Genomic DNA, 22,297 nt, shown 5'->3' with positions numbered 1-22,297 from the left:
CTTGAATAAGCCGCTGCACATAGGAACTGCCTTCTACTTGGCACTGAATTGAACCATAGTTGTGTTTACAATTCCATCCTCACAGTACTGGACCACAAGCCTTCTTGATAGGGAATTCTGGAGCCACAACACAGCATTCTGCCTTCCCTATAGAAAGAAGTGCCTTGTGAGTCTGGCCTGAAACCTCACATGAGGATCAATCTGCTCGGCCCTCTAAGGAACCCCAATTTATAGGTTTCCCTGGCCACTAGTGCGGTGTCTGACAGAGCCTGAGCCCCGACCTAGTGTCAGTCACCAGAGAGTGGGCCCCACATCTAGTACTTGGGATTGCCAAGTACATCATCTTTACACATCCTTGGTATTTAGGCTCCTGTCCCCAGACCTTGACTGGAATCCCTGCCAATGGGAGAACCTGAAGCACAAAAGAAAACTCCTCCTTCCTCATGGCAGGACATTTGGTTGCTGGGATGGGTGTCCAACCCTCAAAGGGGGAGCCAGTTATAAGACCAATGAGACCACGCCCACTCCTGAGGGCTACTTTGGGCGCAAACAGACATTTTGACCCTCAGCCTGAGCATGCTTTCAAACAATTCCTCTCAGTTGCACCACCATGATCCCGCATTGCAGACCTCATACGCCCCTAGGCCCAAATCCTAACCCTCGGTGGGAAGTCCCAGACTTCTAGAACCAGAGCCGATCTCTGGAATCCATGTTTTGGGGCACCCATAATATGGAAAACAGCACTCTCCCCTTCCCTGAAATAGCCACCAAACTATGGAGAGCTGCTGGGATCCATAGACAGGAAAAGTCTCCCATGGACCTAGGAGACCACACCTGCATTCTGAGGCCATACTACACACACAATTCAGAGAGAAAAGCCTTTGCTACTGCCTTCCAGTCACCCTAATTAAGTTCCTGATGAGCTGCCCCCCAGTTTTACGCATTGGGCCTGTGATCACATCGCCACAAAGTCACTAACCCGAATTTGTTTTTCCAGACTTCTCTCCAAAAACCATGGCTCACATGCCCACCAGAATGGGATCTCTGGAGCCACACCACAGAACTCTGGCTTCTATCCCCAAGAAAATGTGCATATCAGAGTTGCCCCAACCTTCCAGATTTGGAGAAACCTGTAAGGCCTCCGGTCCCAACCCAATATTGCTGGCCACTCGGGACACAAATGCACAGTCTGAAACACCCTGATAGCCTACATCCAGAGAGACAGCCACGTTAATGATCGTGAGTTATTATATTGAACCTGAAATGCCCCAAGGCCCTCAATAGAACCCCATTAGGTTTTCAGGCACCTGTCCTCAGGTGAGACCGAGTTTTAGCCACCATATCTAGTATTTGGAATGGTTATGGTCCACGTACGTCATCTCTACCCCTCCTTGGTATTCAGGCACCTGTCCGCAGACCTTGGCTGGAATCCCTGACAAGGAGAGAACCTGAAGCATAATAGAGAGCTCCTCTTTCCCCATATCAATTAACATGGCTGTTGGGATGGGGTCCAACCCTCAAAGAGGGAGCCAGTTAGAATACCAATGAAACCACACCCACTCCTGAGGGCCTCCCTAAACACAAACAGGCATTGTGACTCTCAGTCTGAGCATGCTTTCAAATAATCCCTCTCAGTTTCACTTTCATGATCCCACATTGCAGGGCTTGTATGCCCCTAGGCCTAAATCCTAACCCTTGTTGGGATGTACCAGACGCCCAGAACCAGAGCCCTTCTCTGGAATCCCTGTTTTGGGGCACCACTAAAATGGAAAACAGCACTCTTCCCTTCCCCGAAAAAGACACCAAACTATAGGGAGCCACAAGGATCCTTAGAGAGGAAAAGTCTCCTATGGACTCATGAGAACACACCTGCATTCCAAGGCCATCCTGGACACACAATCCAGAGAGAAAAGCCTGTGCTACTGCCTTCCAGTCACCCTAATTACAGTTCTAGATGAGCTGTCATCCATGTCTGTGCATTGGGCCTGCGATCACCTTGCCACTCACCCTAATCCTAATTTGTGTTTGCTGACTTCTCTACCTAAACCATGGCACACATGCCCTCCAGAAAGGGGTCTCTAGAGCCATACCACAGGACTGTCCCTTCCATCCCCAAGGAAACTGTGCCCGTCACAGTTGCTCAAACCTTCTAGATTAGGAGAAACCTGCAAGGCCTCTGAGCCTAACACAGTATTGGCGGCCACTATGAACGCAAATGTGCAGTCTGAAACACCCTGACCACCTACATCCAGGCAGACAGCCAAATCAATGATCCTGAGTCAGAATTGTGAACCTAACTTGCCCCTAGGATGTCACTGGAACCCTAGATTCGGTTTACAGACATCTGTCCTCCTAGGCCTTTTCTGTAATGTGAAATTATGATACAACATGTTGTCCCTGGGCCATACAACAGATCATCTCCTGTCCCCAGAAAGTAACCGTGCTCTTCGACCTGTGCCAAACCCTCAGTGTAGGAGAATCCTGCACAGCACCTTAGCCACCAGCACATTCTAAGATGCCCCTGGTAACAAACCAGCATTGTGGACGATCTGCAAGAGATTCCATGTCAACTCAAGGACTCGGTAATTCGCTCCAGAGACATCAGAATGAAACTGCCATGTCGCTCAGCTGCAAGGGTCAATGGAGTTGAGCTTTCTAGGCATCCATGTGGTAGAGCTCTGCTACCCAAAGTTCCACATGGAGGACTCTGGAGCAAATAATCCAGACTCCTCCTCTCCCGTATATGGAAACCTTGCTGTTTGGATCAGCTCATAAACCTCAACGTGGAAACCCCTCCATTGCCTCTTGACACCACCCATCCATTGTCAGTCATCATAGACACAAACTCCAGGGTTAGCAAATATCTGACATCCGTCCTTACTCAGGTGCTGGATATCTCGAATAAGCTGCTGCACATAGGAACTGCCTTCCACTTGTCACTGAATTGAACCATAGCTTGTGTTTACAATTCCATCCTCACCCGACTGGTCCCCAAGCCCTCTTGATAGGCAATTCTGGAGCCCCAATGCAGAATTATGCCATCCCTATAGAAAGAAGTGCCTGGTGAGTCTGGCCAGAAACCCCACATGAGGATCAATCTGCTCAGCCCTCGAGGAAAAAACGATTTATAAGTTGCCCTGGCCACTAGTCCTGTTTCTGTCAGAGCCTGAGAACCTACCTAGTGTCAGTCACCGGAGAGTGGGCCCCACATCTAGCATTTGGGATTGCCATGGCCCAAGTATGTCATCTCTACCCATCCTTGGTATTTAGGCATCTGTCCCAGGACCTTTGCCAGAATCCCTGCCAATAAGGGAACCTGAAGCACAATAGAGAACTCCTCCTTCCTCATGGCAGGACATTTGGCTGTTGGGATGGGTGTCCAAACCTCAAAGGTGGAGCAAGTTACAAGACCAGTGAGACCACGTGTACTCCTGAGGGCAGCCCTGGGCGCAAACAGCCATTGTGACCCTCAGCCTGAGCATGATTTCAAACAATCCCTCTCAGTTGCTACACCACTATCCTGCCCTGCAGGCCTCATATGCCCCTAAGACCTGAGAGGACTTACTAGAGGACAGGACTCAAGCTGAGGGTCACAATGAGTGTTTATGCCCTTGCAGCACTCAAGCATGGGCGGGCCTCATGGTGAATGCTGGTTTCTCCTACACTGAACGTTGGACCATATGCCAACCACAAGGTTTCTTGCCATGTGTAAGAAAGAGTTCTGATTTCTGCATCACGTTCACCCCTTGGCAGGGTTTGGAGTTAAGGTCTATTTCTGAAGTCTGATAAGCTATGATGGGAAGAGATGACGAGCTAAGGCCATGGCAGGTCTGATGTGCTCAGTGTGCGTCAGCTTTCTGGGTGTTGTTCAGAAGGTCCGGGCTCAGGCTGTGTCAGACAGCATATTAGTGCCCAGGTTAGACTATATAATTTGGGTACAGCAGAGTGCCTTGCAGGTCTATCCTCATTTGGGGTGTCTGGGTAACCCCATAGGGCAACATTTTTCTTCTGGAGGGCAGGCAGAATGCTGCACTGTGGCTCTGGAAATTCCAAACTTGAAGGCTCTGGGGCCAGGAGTGTGAGGATGGAATTCTGAGAACACAAGCTAGACTAAGGTTTCAGGGCCAGTAAAGGCAGGCACACTCTGCAGAGCTGAATCGAGATCTCCTGCATCTGAAGTCAGGGCGAGGATCAGACCTTGGCTCAGGTTGGAGTTCCTGTCCATGATTTCCCCTTCATAAAGTGTGGGGGGGCATCACAAAGCCATCGAGGTTTTCCCACATTGGGAGTTGTGAGACTAGCGACAAGACAGGTTCGATCTGCTGGCTCTGGGGCAGCAACCAAGAGGGCTGAGTTTAAATGGAATCTCCTTTGGATGGGTCCGAATGTGGGTTTGTTTCCATGGAGACCTTGGAATGGGGCGGTAGTACCTGGGTCCTGAAGGATTCTCCTAACCAGAGTTTTTGAGACATCTCCAAAGAGCAAGTTTCCCATGTGGAGACAAGATTTGTTCTAATTGGTGCCTCAGGAAACCCCCATATGCTGGTATTGGAAACCAGGCCTCTGAGGAGAGATGGCTGGAAACCAAACAAATGGATCTGATGAGGTCCTAGGGGGCTGTCGGGTTTAATCTTCTTCTCTGGGGACATCTGTCTCTGGGTCTGAGTGGAGGTAGTAGCTCAACTGGTGGCAGATAGCACCTGTTTGTCCTGGGTGGCCTACACATTTAGGATAGCCTTGGGGACGTTGGAGCTTTCTCCTAACTTGTTCTGATTGGTGCCACCCCGACATTCCACTGCCATCATTGACACAAAATCCAGTGTCAAAAGCCTAAGCAAGCACCTCACACTCGCCCTTTGTTCATATCTCCAAGAGTTCTCCTCAAGGTCTATAGACCGTGCCTGCCATACCTATATCCCCAAACCTAAGCCGAATTGTGTTTTCAGACTTCTGTCCTCAGAGCCCTGGCCAACACACCCTCTAGGCTGGAACCCCTGAAGCCACACCTCAGGACTGTACCTGATTTCTCCAAAGGAATTATGCCCATTCCATTGTCCACAACCATACAGATTAGGAGAAACCTCCAAAAACCCTGAAGCCAACCCAATAGTGTAGGCAGCCCAGGACAAACAAGGACAATCTGACAAAGAGGGGTCATGTGACACACGCTGAGCAACTACCTCCAATATGACATGTAGACTGATGGCCCCAGAGAATCAGATTCAATCGGATAGGTCCCTAGGCCCTAATTGGATCCATTGCTTTGGTTTCCAGACATCTCTCCTCAGAGGCCTGGTTTCCAATACAAGCATATAGGGGGTTATCTGAGGCACTCATCAGAACAAATCTCGACTCCACATTGGAAACATACTCTTTGGAGCTCTGTCAAAACATCCGGTTGGGGAATCCTTCAGGGCCCTGGACCACCGCCCCATTCCAAGGTTTCCATGGACACAAATGCACAATATGAGCCATTCTTCGGAGAGTCCATTTCAACTCAGCCCCCTTGGATGCTCCCCCAGAGCCAGCAGATCAAACCTGCCTTGTTGCTAGGAAATAATTGGAATGTGAGGTGGGAACAACACGCATCTATCATTAGAATCCTGCCTTGGAATCATTCCGTATGGGACCTCCAGAAGCTATCCAACAGTTCTCGAGGGTCCTACAGAAGGAATCCTTATGGTTTGGAGCATCTCAAAATTCCCATTGTGGGAATACCTACATGGCCTCTTGAAAACCTCTCCCTTCATGAAGATGCCATCATGGACAGGAACTCCAACCTGAGCCAAAGACTGATCCACGCCCTGAGTTCAGATGCACGAGATCTTGATTAAGTCTTCAGAGTGTGCCTGCTATGGCTTCGCCCCAAAACCTAGGCCTAACTTCTATTCTCAGACTTCCATCCTCACACTCCTGGCCCACAAGCCTTCCAGTTTGGGAATTCCGGAGACACAATGCAGCACTCTGCCTGCCCCCCAGCAGAAAAACATTGCCCTATGGGACTACCCAGAAACCCCAAATGAAGATCAACCTACATGCCAATCGACTGTACCCCAATTATACAGTCTACGCTGGGCACTAATGCCCTCTCTGACACAACCTGAGTCTGGACCTCCCGACCGACCCCCAGACAGCTGGCTGCACACTGAGCTCATCGGACTCGACCATGGCCTTATGTGGTCATCTCTTCCCAACCTCGGTTTTCAGGCTTCAGAACCTATATGTTATCTCCAATCACTGCCCAGGGTTGAACATGATGCAGAAATCAGAACTCCTCCTTCTGCATGGCAAGAAACCATGTGGTTGGCATGTTCTTGAACGTTCAGAGTAGGAGAAACCAGCATGGCCCATGAGGCCCCACCCAAGCTTGAGGGCCATGTTGGGCACAAACTCGCATTGTGACACTCAGCGTGAGCCCTGTCCTCAAGTAAGGACTCACAGTGCCTGGACCAGGAGCCAGCATACAGGGCTTGCCATGTCCCTAGGCCCCCATTCTAAACCAGAGGTCGGGTTGTCCAGTCTCCGCTCCCCAGGGCTCTCCTCTGGAATCCGTCTGTTGTTGGGACACTTAAGGTAAGAACTAAAACAAACAAACAAACAAACAAAAACAGAAAGGACTCCTCCCTTCTTAAAAAATGACCCCTAACTCTTGGGAATCAGTCAAATCGCCAGAGAGGGATTAATGTCCATGGCCAATGAAGCCACCTCAACATTCAATGGCTATTATTTATACAAAATCCAGACAAAAGCCTCAGCAAGCACCTCACACTTGCTCTTTGTTCATATTCCAAATAGTTCTCCTCAAGGTCTGTAGATCAGGCCTGCCATACCTCCATCCCCAAACCTAATCCGACTTTGTGTTTTCAGGCTTCTTCTGTCACCACAACCCTGGCCCAAACTCCCTCCAGGATGGGGTCTCTGGAGCTACAATTCAGGACTGTGCTTGCCCGCTCCAAGGGAATTCTGCCCATTCCATTGGCCACAACCATACAAATTAGAGGAAACTCCTAAATCCAAAGTTATCCCAATGGTGTGGGTTGGCCGGGACAAACAAGGGCAATCTGCCACCAGCTGAAAAATTACCTCCACTCAGATCTGTAGGCAGATATCCCCAGAGAAAAATATTGAACTTGACATGCCCCTAGGCCCGAATCAGATCAATTTCTTTGGTTTCCAGTCATCTCTTCCCAGAGGCCAGGTTTCCAATACCAGGATTTGGGGGTTCCTGAGGCATTGATCAGAACAAATGTCATCTCCACAAGTTAAACATGCTCTTTGGAGCTGTGTCAAAACCTCCAGTTAGGAGAATCCTTCAGGGCCCCAGTGCCACCGCCCCATTCCAAGGTTTCCATGGACAAACCCACATTATGACCTATCCGCAGGAGAGTCCATTTCGACTCAGCCCCCTCGGTTGCTCCCTGAGACCCAGCAGATCAAAAATATATTTTTGCTAGGAGACAATTGGAATGTGAGGAGTCCTGCCCAGGCATTCATCCTTAGAACACTGCTCTGGAGTCCTTTCCTATGGGACATCCTGTAGCCATCCAACAGTTCTCAATTGTACCACAGAAAGAATGTTTGTGGTTTGGAGCATCTCACAATACTCATCATGGGAAAACTTCAATGGCCTCCTGATGCCCCCCCTCTCCATGAAGGGGTCATCATGGACAGAAACTCAACCTGAGCCAATGTCTGATCCTCGCCCTGACTTCAGATGAAAGAGATCTCAATTTAGCTCTGCAGAGTATGCCTGCCCTGCCCTCGCCCCGAAACCTAAGACTAGCTTGTGCTCTCAGATTTTCGTCCTCACACTCCTGGACAAAATGCCCTCCACTTTGGGAAATCTGGAAACACAGTGCAGAACTGTACCAGCTCTCCAGAAGAAAAACGTTGCCCAATGGGGCTAAGCAGAAACCTCAAATGAGGATCAACCTGCAGGCCACTCAACTGTACCCCAATTATACAGCCCACCCTGGACACTAATGCCCTGTCTGACATAGCCTGAGTCCAGATCTCCCGACAGGACATCTAGCCCAGACATCTGGCCGCACACTAAGTACATGGCACCCACCATGTCCTTAGGTTGTCATCTCTTTCCAAATTCGATTTTCAGGCTTCAGAATATAAATCACTGCCCAGTGGTGAACGTGATGCAGAAATCAGAACTCCTCCTTCCCCATGGCAAGAAACCTTGTGGTTGGCATGTTGTTGAATATTCAGAGTAGGAGAAACCAGCATGGCCCAGGAGGCCCCACCCATGCTTGAGGGCCAGGTTGGGCACAAACACGCATTGTGACCCTAAGAGTAAGCCTTGTCCTCAAGTAAGGCCACTCAGTGACTGGAACAAGAGCCCACATATGGGGCTTGCTGTGCTCCAAGGCCCCCAGTCTTAACCAGAGGTCAAGTTTTCCAGTCGCCCCTCCCCAAGGCTCTGCTCTGTAATCCCTCTTTTGGTAAGACACCTTAGGTAAAAACAAGCAAACAAACAAACAAAAACAGAAAGCATTCCTCCCATCCCATAGAATAACCCCAGTCTCTTGGGATTGGGCCAAATCCCCACTGAGGGAGAACCGTCCATGGCCTATGAGGCCACCTCGACATTACACAGCTATTTTTGACATTAAATCTAGAGACAAAATCTTAGCAAGCTCCTCACACTCGCCGTTTCTTCATATCATGAAGAGTTCTCCTCTTGGTCTGTATTTCAGGCCGTCCATACCTTCGTCCCCAACCCTAAGTTGAGTTTGTGTTTTCAGACTTCTGTCCCCACATTCCTGGCCCCCACACCCTCCAGGATGGGGACCCTGGAGCCACACCCCAGGACTGTGCCTGTCCTCTCCAAGGGAATTCTGCTTATTCCTTTGGACACAACCTGACGGATTAGGAGAAACCTCCAAAGTCCCCAAGGCCATCCCAACAGTGTCAGGCACCCAGGACAAATGGGAGATCTGTCACAAGGTGCGCAATAACCTCCACTCAGACCCATACACAGATATCCTTAGAGAAGAAGATTGAACCAGACAGGCACCTAGACCCTAATCGGATCCATTGCTTTTGATTCCAGGCATCTCTCCTCAGAGGCCTGGTTTCTAATACCAGCATATGTGGGTTCCTGGAGGTTTCAATCAGAACAAATCTCATCTCCACATGGGAAACTTGCTCTTTGAAGCTGTGTAAAATCCTCCAGTTCGGAGAAACCTTCAGGTACACAGAGCCACTGCCCCCGTCCAAGGTCTCCATGGACACAAACCACATTATGAACCCACCTCAGTAGAGTCCATTTCAACTCAGCCCCCTTGGTTGCTCCCCCAGAGCTAGCGATAGTACCGGCCTTATCACAAGTAGATAATTGGAATGGGAGGCGGGCTACCCAGGATTCCATCCTTAGAACCCTGCTCTGGCGTCGTTCCATAATGGACGTCCTGGAGCCGTCTGACAGGTCTCGACTGGCCCACAGAAGGAATCCTTGGGGATTGGAACATCTCACTACTCCCATCTTGGGAAAACCACCATGGCCTCATGGTGCGCCCCCCCTTTCGTGAAGGGGGGAAATGGACATAAACTCCAACCTGAGCCAAAGTCTGATCCTCATCCTGACTTCATATCCACAAGATTTCGATTCAGTTAATCAGAGTGTGTCTGCCGTGACCTCAATCCGAAACCTACGTCTAGCTTTTGTTCTCAGACTTCCATTGTCACACGCCTGGGCCACAATCCCTCTAGTTTGGGAATTCTGGAGCCACAATGCATCACTCTGCCTGCCCTCCAGAAGAGAAACGTTGCCCTATGGGGCTACCAAGAAACCCCAAATGAGGATCAACCTGCACGCCCCTCGACTGTTCCCCAACTGTACAATCTAACCTGGGCACTAATGTGCTGTATGAAACAGCCTGAGTCCAGAATTCCCGACCAACATCGGGACAGCTGGAGCCACACCTCAGGACTGTGCCTCCCCTCTCCATGGGAATTCTGCCCATTCCATTGGCCACAACCCTACAGATTATGAGAAAACTCCAAAAACCCTGAGACCATCCCAATAGTGTAGGCCTCCCGGGAGAAACAGTGGCGATAGGACACAAGCTGAGAAACGACCTCTACTCAGAACCGTAGACAGATGTTCCCAGAGAAGAAGTTTGAAATAGACAGGTCCTAATAGGATCCATTGCTTTGGTATCCAGGCATCTCTCCTCAGAGTCCTGGTTTCCAATACCAGCTTATGAGGTTTCCTGAGGCAACAATCAGAACAAATCTCGTCTCCACATGGGAAACTTGCTCTTTGGAGCTGTGTTAATATCTCCAATTAGGAGAATCATTCAGGGCGCCTGTGCCACTGCCCCATTCCAAGGTCCCCATGGACACAAGCCCACATTAAGACCGATCCACAGGAGAGTCCATTTCAACTCATCCCCCTCGGTTGCTTCCCCAGAACCAGCAGATCAAATCTGCCTTGTCACTAGGAGACAATTGGAATGCGAGTTGGGTTCCCAGGCATCCATAGTTGGAACCTTGTTCTTGAGAATTTCCTTATGGGACGTACTGGATCCATCCAACAGGTCTCGATTTTCCCACAGAAGTAATCCTTGCGGTTTGGAGCATCAGAAATTCCCACTGTGGGAAAACCTTCATTGCCTCATGATGCCCCCCCCCAATTTCATTAAGGGGGCATCATGGACATAAACTCCAACCTGAGCCAATGTCTGATCCTGCCCTGACTTCAGATGCACGAGATCTCGATTCAGCTCTTCAGAATGTGCCTGCCATGCCCTCGCCTCAAAATCTAAGTCTAGCTTGTGTTCTCAGACTTCTGTCCTCACACTTCTGGCCCACAAGCCCTCCAGTTTGGCATTCTTAAGACACAATGCCGCACTCTGCCTGCCCTACAGAAGAAAAATGTTGCCTTATATGGCTAACCAGAAACACCAAATGAGGATCAACCTGCATGACACTTGACTGTACCCCAATTATAGAGTCTAGCCTGGGCACTAAAGCCCTGTCTGACACAGCCTGAGCCCACACCTCCCAAACGACAACCAGACAGCTTGCTGCACAGTGAGCACATCAGACAAGCCATAGCCTTAGGTCATCATCTCTTCCCAATCTCTGTTTTCAGGCTTCAGATACGACACCTTAACTCCCATCTCTGCCCAGGTGAGCGTGATGCAGATTTCAGAACTCCTACTTTCCCATGGCCAAAAACCTTGTGGTTGGCATGTAGTCCAACATTAAGTGTAGGAGAAACCAGCATGGTAAATGAGGCCCAGCCATACTTGAGGGGCTCCATGGGCACAAACAAACATTGGGACCCTCAGTGTGAGCCCTGTCCTCAAGTAAAGCCTCTCAGTTACTGGACCAACAGTTCGCATATAGGGCTTGCCATGCCCCTAGTCCCCCAGTTTTAACCAGAGGTCGATATGTCTGGTCACACCTACTCAGGGCTCTGCTCTGGAATCCCTCTTTGGTGGGACACCTGAGGTAAATAAATAGAGTAAAGCTCCTCCCATCCACAGAATGACAACAAACACATGGGATTGGGCCAAATCCACAGAGAGAAAGACTTGTCCATGGCCCATGAGGCCACCTCAACATTCCACAGCAACCATTGACACAAAGTCCAGAGACAAAAGCCTGAGCAAACGCTTCACACTCGCTTTTTGTTCATAGCCCGAAAAATTCTTCTCAGGGTCTGCAGATTGTGTCTGTCATACATACGTCCCCACCGAAGCCAAGTTTGTCTTTTCAGACTTCTGTCCCCACAGTCCTGGCCGACACACCCTCCAGGCTGGGGCCTCTGGAGCCACACTTCAGGACTGTGCCTGTCCTCTCCAGGGGAATTCTGCCCATTCCATTGGCCAAAACCCTACAGATTAAAAGAAACCTAAAAAGACCCCAAGGCCATCCCAATAGTGTAGGCTGCCCAGGACAAATAGGGAAGATCTGTCAAAAGCTGAGTAATGACCTCCACTCAGACCCATAGACAGATATCTCCAGAGAAGAAGATTGAACCAGACCGGTACCTAGGCCCGAATCGGATCCATTGCTTTTGTTTCCAGGCATCTCTCCTCAGAGGCCTGGTTTCCAATAGCAGCATATGGGGGTTTCCGGAGGTACCAATCAGAACAAATCTCGTTTCCACATGGGAAACTTGCTCTTTGGAGCTCTCTCAAAACCTCTAGTTACGATCAAACTTCAGGTCCCTGGAGCGACTGCCTCATTCCAAGGTCTCCATGGACACAAACCCACATTAAGAATCCTCCTCAGGAGAGCCCATTTCAACTCAGCCCCCTTGGTTGCTCCCCCAGAGCCAGCAGACCGAACCTGCCTTGTCGCTAGGAGACAATTGGAATGTGAGTTGGGCTGCCGAGGCATCCATCGTTGGAATCCCGCTCTGGAGAAGTTACTTACGGGGCATCTTTGATCCTTTTGACATGTCTCAACTGTCCCACAGAAGGAATCCTTGTGGTTTGCAGCATTACACACTCTTACCATGGGAACACCTCCATGGCTTAGTGATGCCACCACCTTGATGTAGGAGACATCATGGACAGAAACACCAACCTGAGGCAATGTCTGATCCTCGCCCTGACTTCAGATGAATGAGATCTCTATTCAGCTCTGCAGAGTGTGCCTGCGTGCCCTCGCCCCAAAACACAAGCCTAGCTTGTGTTCTCAGACTTTTGTCCTCACATTCCTGGCCCACAAGCCCTCCAGTTTGGGAATTCTGGAGCCACAATGCATCACTCTGCCTGCCATCCAGAAGAAAAACTTTGTCCTATGGGGCTACCCTGAAACCCCAAATGAGGATCAATCTGCATGCCACTTGACTGTACCCCAATTATACAGTCTAGCTTGGAAAGTAATGTCCAGTCTAACACAGACTGAGCCCGGACCTCATGACCGACACCCAGACAGCTGGCCGCACAATGAGCACATCGGACACACCATGGCCTTAGGTCGTCATGTCTTACCAACATCGGTTTTCAGGCTTCAGAACCTAGACCTTATTTCCACTCACTGCCAAGCCGTGTACGTGATGCAGAAATCAGAACTCCTTCTTCCCCAAGACCAGTCACCTTGTGGTTGGCATTCTGTCCAACATTCAGTTTAGGATTTTCTAAACTCTCCAACGTGGCACATGAGGCCCTGGCCATGCTTGAGGGCTGTGATGGGCAGAAACACACATTGGGACACTCAGTGTGAGCCCTGTCCTCAAGTAAAGCCTCTCAGGGGCTGGACCAAGAGCCCGCATGTGGGGCTTGCCATTTCTCTAGTCCCCCTATCTTAACCAGAGCTCGAGAAGTCTAGTCAACACTACTCAGAGCTCTTCTCTAGAATCCCTCTTTGGTCGGACACATGGGGTTAAAAAAATAGGAAAGGATCTACCATACAAAGAATGACCCCAAACACTTGGAATTGGGCCAAATCCACCAAGAGAAAAAAACTCATCCATGGCTGTTGAGGTCAGCCTGACATTCCACGGCCACCATTGACACAAAATCCGGAGACAAAAGCCTGAAAAAGCGCCTCAGACTCGCCCTTTGTTCATAGCCTGAAAAATACTCCTCAGTCTGTAGATAGGGCCTGCCATACCTATATCCCCTTTCTAAGCCGAGTTTGTGTTTTCAGACTTCTGTCTCCATTGTCCTGGCCCACACACCCTCAAGGATGGGGCCCCTGGAGCCACACTTCAGGACTGTGCCTGTGCTCTCCAAGGGAATTCAGCTCATTACTTTCGACACAAACCTGCAGATTAGGAGAAACCTCCAAAGTGCCCAGGCCATCCCAATAGTGTAGGACATCCAGGACAAACAAGGGCGATCTGACACAAGCTGAGCCACTACCTCCACTCAGACCTGTAGACAGATATGCCCAGAGAAGAAGATTGAAACTGACAAGCACCTAGGCCCTAATCAGATTCATTGCTTTTGTTTCCAGGCATCTCTCCTCAGAGGCCTGGATTCCAATACCATCATATGCGGGTATCCGGAGGTACAAATCAGAACAATCTCTTCTCCACATGGGAATCTTGTTCTATGGAGCTGTGTCAAAACCCTAACCCTAACTGGAAGAGATTATGCTGAGTGAAATAAGTCAAGCAGAGAGAGTCATTTATCATATGGTTTCACTTATTTGTGGAGCATAACAAATAGCATGGAGGACAAGGGGCGTTAGAGAGGAGAAGGGAATTTGGGTAAATTGGAAGGGGAGGTGAACCATGAGAGACTATGGACTCTGCAAAACAATCTGAGGGGTTTGAAGTGGCGGGGGGATGGGAGGTTGGGGTACCAGGTGGTGGGTATTATAGAGGGCACGGCTTGCATGGAGCACTGGGTGTGGTGAAAAAATAATGAATACTGTTTTTCTTAAAATAAATAAATTGGGGGGGACAAGATGGCGGGGTACTAGGAAGAGGCGTCTTTTCAGCTGGTACCCCAAAGTGAGCTGATTACCTACCAAAGAACTCTGATCACCCATGAAATCAGCCTGAGATCAGAATTATACACGTCTGGATCTCTACAGGGGCAGAAGACGCCAGTGAGCAGGTAAAGCGGAATGGGAAGAGCGGACTGATATCGGAAGATAAACAAAAGGGGGAGGGAGCCACCAGAGGCGACCGGTGCAAAAGTAATACCCCGATACGAGCGAGAGTGCCCTGCGTCTGGGGACCAGCATTAACTCGGAGACTGGTTGAAAGCACTCCAAAAGAGCAAAGGATCGCGGGGGCAAACTGTGGGAATCGGGGCGGCTAGGGACAGGGGCTTGAGTCCCCGGTCCCAGACGGCCTCCCCGGCGCGGAGGCAGAGAGAGTGCGGCGGAGAAACCGGCTCCTGGTCCCTAAGCCGCCAGCGTGCCCCAGAGCGCGGGGTTCCGGCTCCTGTGAGGGGATGGGAGCCGGTCTGCAGAACGTGCGCTAGCCCTACCACAAAGCTTGAGATGCGCGTGCACGTCGCTCCAGCTCTCCTGGGTTTCTAAGGCCCTGGGGCGCTTCTTGACCCGGGCCATTGTTTCAAAGTCTAAGCCTCGCGCCCGCGAAACTCTTCCCCGGACAGAGGCGCGCAAAAGCCCAGCCTGCGGCTTATGGACCAGCGCCCCGTTCTCAGTGCCCCAGACGCGCGCCCGACCCACAGCCGCCTCTGAAAAGAGGTGCGCGCAAGCCGGGCACTCCCAGCCCCGGCCAGCGGCAAAATCTCAGTGTGCGATCGCTGCTTGGAACCTCTCTGGCGGTCAGGAGCTCCCAGACAGCCGCCACTGCCTTGGCTTTGGGGACGAGCAAAAGATCCTGCGCCCCCAGGGTCTTTAACTTGGAACCTGCACTGCCAGCATCCAAGGGGGAATTTATTCAGCTTCTGCACCCAGACTGAGGCTTCTGAGACGGAGATCAGGAAGTGTTCCAGGGTGCACCTTGACTGCACCAGAGTTGATACATCCAGCTACATCTGTTCAGTCTTCTCCCACCAAAATGACTAGGAGGAGGAATGCCCAACAGAAGAAAAATACAGAGGATGGACCTTCCGCAACAGAGCTAACGACTATCAACATAGACAATATGTCGGAAAGAGAATTCAGGCTAACAATTATCCAGGCAATAGCTAGGTTGGAGAAAGCCATGGATGACCAAACAGAATTGATTAGAGCCGAACTGAAAGCGACCAGACAGGATGTTCACAATGTTAGGGCGGAGCTTAAAGCTACCAGGGAGGAGGTCCACAATGCTCTCAATGAGTTCCAATCCAATCTAAACTCTCTCAAAGCTAGGGTAACTGAGACAGAAGATAGAATTAGTGATCTGGAAGACAAACAGATAGAGAGAAAGGATCAGGAGGAAGCCTGGAACAAACAGCTTAGATCCCACGAAAGCAGAATTAGGGAAATAAGTGATGCCATGAAGCGTTCCAACGTCAGAATTATTGGAATTCCTGAAGGGGAGGAGAAAGAAAGAAGTCTAGAAGATGTCGTGGAACAAGTCCTTCATGAAAACTTTCCGAATCTCGCGAATGAAACCAGCGTTCATGTACTAGAGGCTGAACGGTCTCCACCCAAGATTATACACTCCAAAAAAACATCACGACACCTGATAGTCAAATTGAGAAATTATAATTGTAGGTATAATCTCTTGAAAGCTGCCAGGGCAAAGAGGCTCCTTACTTACAGAGGGAAGCCCATCAGAATAACGTCAGACCTGTCCACAGAGACCTGGCAAGCCAGAAGAGGCTGGCAAGATATATTCAGGGCACTAAATGAGAAGAACATGCAGCCAAGAATACTTTATCCAGCAAGACTGACATTCAAAATGGATGGAGAGATAAAGAGTTTCCAAGACCGGCAAGACTTAAAAGACTATGCAACCACCAAGCCGATACTGCAGGAAATATTAAGGGGGGTTCTATAAAAGAGGAAAAATCCCAAGAATAGCATTGAACAGAAATATAGAGACAGTCTACAGAAAGAAAGACTTCAAAGGTAACTCGATGTCAATAAAAACGTATCTATCAATAATCACTCTCAATGTGAATGGCCTCAATGCACCCATAAAACGGCACAGGGTTGCAGATTGGATAAAACGACAGGACCCATCCATATGCTGTCTACAAGAGACCCATTTTGAACCTAAAGATACACGCAGACTGAAAGTGAAGGGGTGGAGAAGCATCTTTCATGCCAATGGGACTCAAAAGAAGGCTGGGGTAGCGATTCTCATATCAGATAAATTAGACTTCAAACTAAAGACTGTAGTCAGAGATACAGAAGGACACTACATAATCCTTAAAGGGACTATCCACCAAGATGATCTAACAATTGTAAATATCTATGCTCCCAATATGGGAGCAGCCAATTACTTAAGAAAACTGTTAATCAAGATAAAGAGTCATATTGATATGAATACACTAATCGTAGGTGATCTTAACACGCCTCTTTCAGAATTAGACAGATCATTGAAGCAGAAAATCAATAAAGAAACAAGAGCATTGAACGACACATTGGACCAGATGGACCTCATAGATATATACAGAACATTCCACCCTAAAACAGCAGAATACTCATTCTTCTCAAGTGCACACGGAACCTTCTCCAGAATAGACCACATACTGGGTCACAAATCAGGACTCAGCCGATACCAAAAGACTGAGATGATTCCCTGCATATTCTCAGATCACAATGCTTTGAAACTGGAGCTCAATCACAAGGAAAAGTTCCGAAGGAACTCAAACACCTGGAAGCTAAAGGCCACCTTGCTTAAGAATGCTTGGATCAACCAGGAGATCAAAGAAGAACTGAAACAATTCATGGAAACCAATGAGAATGAAGACACTTCGGTCCAAAACCTATGGGATACAGCAAAGGCGGTCCTAAGGGGAAAATATATAGCCATCCAAGCCTTGCTCAAAAAAATTGAAAAATCCAGAACACACCAGCTGTCTCTACACCTTAAAGAACTGGAGGATCAACAACAAATCAAACCAACTCCACACATAAGAAGGGAAATCATCAAGATTAGAGCTGAGATCAATGAGGGAGAAACCAGAGATACAGTAGAACGTATCAATGAAACTAGAAGCTGGTTTTTTGAAAGAATCAATAAGATCGATAAGCCACTGGCTACACTAATCCAAAAGAAAAGAGAGAAATCCCAAATTCATAAAATTATGAATGAAAGGGGAGAGATCACAACTAACACCAAGGAAGTAGAAACAATCATCAGAAGTTACTACGAACAGTTATATGCCAATAAGCTTAGCAACCTTGATGAAATGGATGCATTCCTGGAAAAATATAAACTACCAAAATTGAACCAGGAAGAAATCGACAACCTGAATAGACCGATATCTAATAACGAGATTGAAGCAGTGATCAAAAATCTCCCAAAAAACAAGAGCCCAGGACCTGACGGATTCCCTGGGGAATTCTACCAAACCTTCCAAGAAGAAATAACACCTATTCTCCTGAAGCTGTTTCAAAAAATTGAAGCAGAAGGAAAACTTCCAGACTCTTTCTATGAAGCCAGCATTACCCTGATCCCCAAACCAGGCAAGGACCATACCAAAAAGGAGAATTTCAGACCAATATCACTGATGAATATGGATGCTAAGATTCTCAACAAGATCCTAGCCAACAGGATCCAACAACACATTAAAAAGATTATCCACCATGATCAGGTGGGATTCATCCCTGGGCTACAAGGATGGTTCAACATTCGTAAATCAATCAATGTGATACAACAAATTAATAGGAGAAGAGAGAAGAACCACATGGTCCTCTCAATTGATGCAGAAAAAGCATTTGACAAAATCCAACATCCGTTCCTGATTAAAACGCTTCAAAGTATAGGGATAGAGGGAACATTCCTGAACCTCATCAAATCTATCTATGAAAGACCCACAGCAAATATCATCCTCAATGGGAAAAAGCTTGCAGCCTTCCCGTTGAGATCAGGAACAAGACAAGGATGCCCACTTTCACCACTCTTGTTCAACATAGTATTAGAAGTCCTAGCAACAGCAATCAGACAACAGAGAGAAATAAAAGGTATCCAAATTGGTAATGAAGAAGTCAAACTCTCTCTCTTCGCAGATGACATGATTCTTTATATGGAAAACCCAAAAGACTCCACCCCCAAACTACTAGAACTCATACAGCAATTCAGCAGCGTGGCAGGATACAAAGTCAATGTGCAGAAATCAGTGGCTTTCTTATACACTAACAAGGAAAATACAGAAAGGGAAATTAGAGAATCGATTCCATTTACTATAGCACCAAGAACCATAAGATACCTGGGAATAAACCTAACTAAAGAGGTAAAGGATCTATACTTGAGGAACTATAGAACACTCATGAAAGAAATTGAAGAAGACACAAAAAGATGGAAGACCATTCCATGCTCTTGGATCGGAAGAATAAACATCGTTAAAATGTCTATACTGCCTAGAGCAATCTATACTTTTAATGCCATTCCGATCAAAATTCCACCGGCATTCTTCAAAGAGCTGAAGCAAATAATCCAAAAATTTGTATGGAATCAGAAGAGACCCCGAATCGCTAAGGAAACGTTGAAAAACAAAAATAAAGCTGGCGGCATCACCTTACCTGATTTCAAGCTTTATTACAAAGCTGTGATCACCAAGACAGCATGGTACTGGCATAAAAACAGACACATAGACCAGTGGAACAGAGTAGAGAGCCCTGATATGGACCCTCAACTCTATGGTCAATTAATCTTCGACAAAACAGGAAAAAATATACAGTGGAAAAAAGACAGTCTCTTCAATAAATGGTGCTGGGAAAACTGGACAGCTATATGTAGAAGAATGAAACTCGACCATTCTCTTACACCGTACACAAAGATCAACTCAAAATGGATAAAAGACCTCAACGTGAGACAGGAATCTATCAGAATCTTAGAGGAGAACATAGGCAGTAATCTCTTCGATATCAGCCACAGCAACTTCTTTCAAGATACGTCTCCAAAGGCAAAGGAAACAAAAGCGAAAATAGACTTCTGGGACTTCATCAAAATCAAAAGCTTCTGCACAGCAAAGGAAACAGTCAAAAAAACAAAGAGGCAACCCACGGAATGGGAGAAGATATTTGCAAATGACAGTACAGACAAAAGGTTGATATCCAGGATCTATAATGAACTCCTCAAACTCAACCCACACGAAACAGACAAACACATCAAAAAATGGGCAGAAGATATGAACAGACACTTCTCCAATCAAGAAATACAAATGGCTATCAGACACATGAAAAAATGCTCATCATCATTAGCCCTCAGGGAGATTCAAATTAAAACCACATTGAGATATCACCTTACACCAGTTAGAATGGCCAAAATTAACAAAACAGGAAACAACATGTGTTGGAGAGGATGTGGAGAAAGGGGAACCCTCTTACACTGTTGGTGGGAATGCAAGTTGGTGCAGCCTCTTTGGAGAACAGTGTGGAGATTCCTCAAGAAATTAAAAATAGAGCTTCCCTACGACCCTGCAATTGCACTCCTGGGTATTTACCCCAAAGATACAGATGTCGTGAAAAGAAGGGCCATCTGTACCCCAATGTTTATAGCAGCAATGGCCACAGTCGCCAAACTATGGAAAGAACCAAGATGCCCTTCAACGGATGAATGGATAAGGAAGATGTGGTCCATATACAGTATGGAGTATTATGCCTCCATCAGAAAGGACGAATATCCAACTTTTGTAGCAACATGGACGGGACTGGAAGAGATTATGCTGAGTGAAATAAGTCAAGCAGAGAGAGTCAATTATCATATGGTTTCACTCATTTGTGGAGCATAACCAATAGCATGGAGGACAAGGGGCGTTAGAGAGGAGTAGGGAATTTGGGTAAATTGGAAGGGGAGGTGAACCATGAGAGACTATGGACTCTGAAAAACAGTCTGAGGGGTTTGAAGTGGCGGGGGGGTGGGAGGTTGGGGTACCAGGTGGTGGGTATTATAGAGGGCACAGCTTGCATGGAGCACTGGGTGTGGTGAAAAAATAATGAATACTGTTTTTCTGAAAATAAATAAATTGGGAAAAAAAAAAAAAAAAGAATCTTAGAGGAGAACATAGGCAGTAATCTCTTTGATATCAGCCACAGCAACTTCTTTCAAGATACGTCTCCAAAGGCAAAGGAAACAAAAGCGAAAATAAACTTCTGGGACTTCATCAAAATCAAAAGCTTCTGCACAGCAAAGGAAACAGTCAAAAAAACAAAGAGGCAACCCACGGAATGGGAGAAGATATTTGCAAATGACAGTACAGACAAAAGGTTGATATCCAGGATCTATAATGAACTCCTCAAACTCAACCCACACGAAACAGACAAACACATCAAAAAATGGGCAGAAGATATGAACAGACACTTCTCCAATCAAGACATACAAATGGCTATCAGACACATGAAAAAATGCTCATCATCATTAGCCCTCAGGGAGATTCAAATTAAAACCACATTGAGATATCACCTTACACCAGTTAGAATGGCCAAAATTAACAAAACAGGAAACAACATGTGTTGGAGAGGATGTGGAGAAAGGGGAACCCTCTTACACTGTTGGTGGGAATGCAAGTTGGTGCAGCCTCTTTGGAGAACAGTGTGGAGATTCCTCAAGAAATTATAAATAGAGCTTCCCTACGACCCTGCCATTGCACTCCTGGGTATTTACCCCAAAGATACAGATGTCGTGAAAAGAAGGGCCATCTGTACCCCAATGTTTATAGCAGCAATGGCCACAGTCGCCAAACTATGGAAAGAACCAAGATGCCCTTCAACGGATGAATGGATAACGAAGATGTGGTCCATATACAGTATGGAGTATTATGCCTCCATCAGAAAGGACGAATATCCAACTTTTGTAGCAACATGGACGGGACTGGAAGAGATTATGCTGAGTGAAATAAGTCAAGCAGAGAGAGTCAATTATCATATGGTTTCACTCATTTGTGGAGCATAACCAATAGCATGGAGGACAAGGGGCGTTAGAGAGGAGTAGGGAATTTGGGTAAATTGGAAGGGGAGGTGAACCATGAGAGACTATGGACTCTGAAAAACAGTCTGAGGGGTTTGAAGTGGCGGGGGGGTGGGAGGTTGGGGTACCAGGTGGTGGGTATTATAGAGGGCACAGCTTGCATGGAGCACTGGGTGTGGTGAAAAAATAATGAATACTGTTTTTCTGAAAATAAATAAATTGGGAAAAAATAAATAAATAAATAAATAAATAAATTGGGAAAAAAAAGAGCTATTTAAAAAAACCTCCAATTAGGAGTAAACTAACTGGACAGAAATGGTCAGAAACTCCAACCTAAGCCAAAGTCTGATCCTCGCCCTGACTTCATATCCTTGAGATCTTGATTCAGCTCAGCAGAGTGAGCCTGCTGTGTCCTTGCTCTGAAACCAGGCCTCTATCCTCAGAGGCCTGGTTTCCAATACCAGCTTATGGGGTTTCCTGAGGCAACAGTCAGAACAAATCTTATCTCCACATGGGAAACTTGCTCTTTGGAGCTGTGTCAATACCCCCAGTTAGGAGAATCCTTCAGGGCGCTGGTGCCACTGCCCCATTCCAAGGTCTCCATGAACACAGTCCCACATTATGACTGATCCTCAGGAGCGTCCATTTCAACTCAGCCCCTAGGTTGCTCCTCCAGAGACAGCAGACCGAACCTGCCTTGTTGCTAGGAGACAATTGGAATGCGAGTTGGGGTGCCCAGGCATCCATCATTGAAAAACAGTCTGAGGGGTTTGAAGTGGCGGGGGGGTGGGAGGTTGGGGTACCAGGTGGTGGGTATTATAGAGGGCACGG

This window comes from Neovison vison, chromosome 4 (genome assembly GCF_020171115.1).
Source record: "Neovison vison isolate M4711 chromosome 4, ASM_NN_V1, whole genome shotgun sequence".
Taxonomy (NCBI): Eukaryota; Metazoa; Chordata; class Mammalia; order Carnivora; family Mustelidae; genus Neogale; species Neogale vison.
Note: the sequence above shows the minus strand (reverse complement) of the source record.